Genomic DNA, 4,286 nt, shown 5'->3' on the forward strand with positions numbered 1-4,286 from the left:
GAATACACGGCTCATATTCCGCTCATGGAATCACAGCCACTCCTGGCAAAACGTTCTGCAGCCGGACCCTCTCTATGCTTCCTTTGCTCTTCTCCCTGAGAAAGGAGTCTTCCCTCTTGAAGTGTTGTCAAAGGCCTCTGAGACCTCTGGGGAGTGGAGGATGCCTGGAATCCTGCAGGGGAATGAGAGACCTCTGTGAAGAACAAGTTACTTGTGGTGAATGTCTACAAAGCTCAGATGTGTTCATCTTAATTCATAGGGAATTCTGACTTTAAGCATACTACAGGACACAGAGTAGTTATGTGCAACAGAAAAAAAGAAGGAGAAATTCACATAACAGATTTCATGCAAGTGTTTTGGTACAAAACTCCTGGTATGTGTCATGAGACTGTATGAGCTCTAACAGTGACTGGGGACACAACCAAAAACTGCTCATAGAAACACAATTGAAGGACACAGTGTTCAAACTATTTTTACCTAAGGTATAGGTGGAGGATTCCAGGCAAGTCATTTACCAACAAAGACAGGAAGGTGATGACTGATGACACTGGCTTTATCTAGGACCACTCTAAATGGCACAGGGCACAACATATAAAGTTGGAGTCATGAGGTCGTTTCTAACCGGTTCATCTCCTAGCCAGAATCAAGAAAGAAAGACACAGCAACCACACTCTTCCCACCGAGGTGAGGTCTGCAAGGGGTCACCCAGGCCAGGAGACTTCTGTTTGGAGTGTGCAGTCATCCTCCTCTCGTTATTTCTTGAAACTCACGGAAAAACCTAAAGGTACTCAGTCTCTAAGCGCTTTTGGCTTCTAAACTTACCACAGAAAGCTGACAGACTAAAAATTGAGAAGCCTGTGGGCTCCTGGGTTATGAGTATGCGTTTCGAAAACAAAGAAGAAATAGACATAGCACACAACACGCAAAACAAGACAAGGCTGGGTGAGCGTGCTGTACATAAAGATGAGGGTTTCCCAAAAGAGTTACAACTGAGAATGGCCCCGGCATTTACCTTGTCCTTGTCTGCATTCTTGGTACAGCCAGAGTCGCTGTAACACACAGAGGTTTCAGCAGTTTCTCAATCTACTAAAGACCCTAGAAGGGACAGAGGTTTATTCTGCTTTCAGAGGACTGGGCATAATGAAAACAATCCCTCAACTCATTCCTCAAATATCTTAAACTTTTCCCTTCAGTCAGGTCCGTGACCAGAGGCAGAGGGTATCCCACATGCCTCAGGTGACCCCCAAGGATAAGGGAGAGAACCATCCCCTCACCTTGATAAAGACCTCACGGTGCTCTAGTTCATGTTGTTTCATAATTAATCACATAACTGTGGACAGGTCAGGCACAACTAGCAATTTAGAATTCATCAGTAAAACAGTTTTCTCAGTATACATCATGGGAAATCACGATTTCATTACAGATAAAGAATTAATATGAGGATGCTTGGATTCATCATCCGTCTCTTAATTTTGGCTCAGGTCACGATCTCACAGCTTGTGAATTCAAGCCCAGCATTGGGTTCCTCACTGACAGTGTGGAACCTGCTTGGCATTCTGTCTCTGCCTCTCTCAAAATAAATAAACTTAAAAAAAAAAGATTACTGGTTTGGCATATATCCTCAATGAGTCCTCAAGAAGCATGCATTTCTTCCAACTTCAGGCAAATTGTTCAATCTCTCAGCTTATCTACAAGCTGCCTTCCACATGAGAGCAGTTAGTATATAAGGAAAGACTAATTTGACACTATAGAGAAATGGAAAACTGTGAGAAGTTAGCAGTGAAGCTGCAGAGTTACACTGATACCATCAGGGGACTAAGCTAAGCTTTATGGAACTTCAATTGAGGGATGTAGGAGTACAGTTCCCAAAAACAAACAAAAAGAAAGACCGTTAAAACTAGTGAATAAATGACCTTCTCCTCAAATAAACTAAAGTCTTCACATTGAGTCCGGGTGGGAAGAAGGATGAGGCCCATGTCCTGTCATCCTTTCCAGGCTCTTCAGACAGGGGGATGCTAGAGGAGGTGAGAGGGTCACCGATAGAGGAGGGGCATGAGCTCCACCAGTCTCAGGGACAAGTGCCTCACTGACTGCGGCAGCAGAGGAGAACACCCTTCTGTCACCCCTTCAGACCACCTGCTGTCCTTAGTGCTTGTGATTCTTTCCAGACCACACAATGATCATCCACAGGAACAAGCTGCACAGCAGAAGTTAGATTGCGGCACATCACAACGTGCCTCTTACCTCTCCTCGGAGGGTTCTGTGTCTCTGGTCTTGCAGCCATTGGTTTCTGCCTCGTGTATCCCTCAGGCAGCCTCTTTGCTTCCATCCCGTCCAGTCTTGGATACAGAAAAATAATGGACTTCTATAAGAGTTGTAACACCACGTCGTCTACTAGACAACTAACAGTGCAGGCGTCATCCCTGGACCACCCATAAAAACGCAAGTCAAATGACCACACCTGTATTTCAAGTAAGCGACCTCCCTGCCCTGCTCCTCCATCTCCCTGTCCCAGATCTGAGTCTTGATCTGGGGGAGAAAAAACACATCCACCTTCAGTCGGAAGGTGGTGCCACACTGTGCACCAAAGAAAGAGGAGGAAACAAGAAAACACTTACCTAGTTGTCCTGAGCATTCTTCTCATGAACTGCAAGCTGAAAAAGCCAACAATGAAAAGCCCGTGGTCAGGGATTCCAAGGGCCACTACACTCACCCGCGTGAGGTGCTAAGGGTTCAGTATGTCAGGCAGAACTCAGGTTACCTGGTACCTAAAGGGGAGCTCTGCCTGCTGCAGCTGTTCCCGTGTTTGTTCAATTTGTTGCCTGTGAGTTACAATTGCTCTTTTCAGATAAGGCCCAATATTGGGTATGATTTTAAATAAGCTGCCCACATTCCCAACAACCTCATATCTGTCCCCTGATACAATTTATTCTTACACATGAAACACTTTGCCCATGATTATCAATGACCAGTAGGATCAAAGCTATTGTTACATCTTTTCCTTACTCATTATTCCATGCCTGTAGGTTTCAGAGTTCATAGAGTTCCTTCCCATTTTCAATCTTTCTCTAACTCATCATGTGACAAGTGTCTTTTATCATAAAGATCTATTCTTCTATAACTTATATCCTCACCATGTTTCCCAGGGTTGCAAAGACGAGGGCCATGAAATGGCACTACCACGTTGATGGGTATGATTCATTGTACGACACACTGCTTTCCTACAGATGATGACAATTGACACCACCCCCGAGGAATGTTAGCATGGACAAAGTTTCCACACAGTCTGGCCACTACTTGAGATCTGCAAATGTTTATAAACTTAATTGTTTTATTCTTTCTAAATTTACCTTTTTTATCTGTTAATACTCTATGTATATGTTGACTTTAAACATTGCAAAAAGATTAAAAACCAAAAAATGAACAGCGGTTTCATGAGCTTCTGGTAATTACTAGCTGAACTCACTTGTACTTGTTTATTTCTTCTGTAGCTATTTTCTTTTTTTTTCCTAATGTTTATTTTTGAGGCAGAGAGAGAGTGAGCACATGCATGAGCGGGGGAGGGACAGAGAGAGATGTAACAGAATCTGAAACAGACTCCAGGCTCTGACCTGTCAGCACAGAGCCTGACATGGGGCTCGAACTCCCGGACTGTGAAATTATGACCTGAGCTGAAGTTGGACACTTAAACGACTGAGCCACCCAGGCGCCCTTTCTGTAGCTATTTTCAAATTTTACCCGCAGCTGCCAGCTGATTCTTCTTTGCCGCCAGTTCACAGTGTCATTTTCAGCTTCCTAAGATGGGAAAAATACATACACAGTCAGGACCAAGGTCCAGAAGTTCTCCCTTTTTACCTCCCAGCACTCTTGAAGGCCTATGCAAATATCCCTTCCCCCACTTCTCCCATAAATGCACAGACAACCCAATCAGAGAAATGAAGTGAACACCCCATTTAAGTTCAAGAAAATTCAACTTCTGTCTGCTGCCACGTCTCTACTATTGGAACTGTCTTTCTAGTTCTCTTGTTTCATCTCCTTTATCATAAAGTCATCAAATAACATTGTATTTTGTGCCTTCCCAGAGTTGGTCTTTTGTTTGAGATGGCGAAGACTCATTTCATCAGTGAGTGAAAAACCATATCTGACCAACTGTACCTATTAGGATGAAGCAGGGGATCATCACTAGCCTTACATCTCCGTGGGGAGCCCTAATTCTCAGTCCAAAAGTTGTACCATGACACAGGCAATCACCTGAAAGACGACCTTCCAGATTATGGTTTCACTAA

At 44.0% G+C, this 4,286-nt stretch overlaps 1 long non-coding RNA gene across 1 annotated transcript; it reads left to right on the plus strand.

Annotated features, from left to right (window-relative positions):
• Positions 1–203: 203 nt before the first annotated feature.
• Positions 204–3,461, plus strand: LOC128773401 (uncharacterized). Its single transcript, XR_008417636.1, has 3 exons — positions 204–784; positions 2,311–2,472; positions 3,147–3,461. It is a non-coding gene; the product is annotated as an uncharacterized LOC128773401 (long non-coding RNA).
• The last annotated feature ends 825 nt before the right edge of the window (positions 3,462–4,286 follow it).

Source organism: Panthera pardus, unplaced genomic scaffold, assembly GCF_024362965.1.
Source record: "Panthera pardus isolate Hobbes unplaced genomic scaffold, ASM2436296v1 HiC_scaffold_249, whole genome shotgun sequence".
NCBI lineage: Eukaryota > Metazoa > Chordata > Mammalia > Carnivora > Felidae > Panthera > Panthera pardus.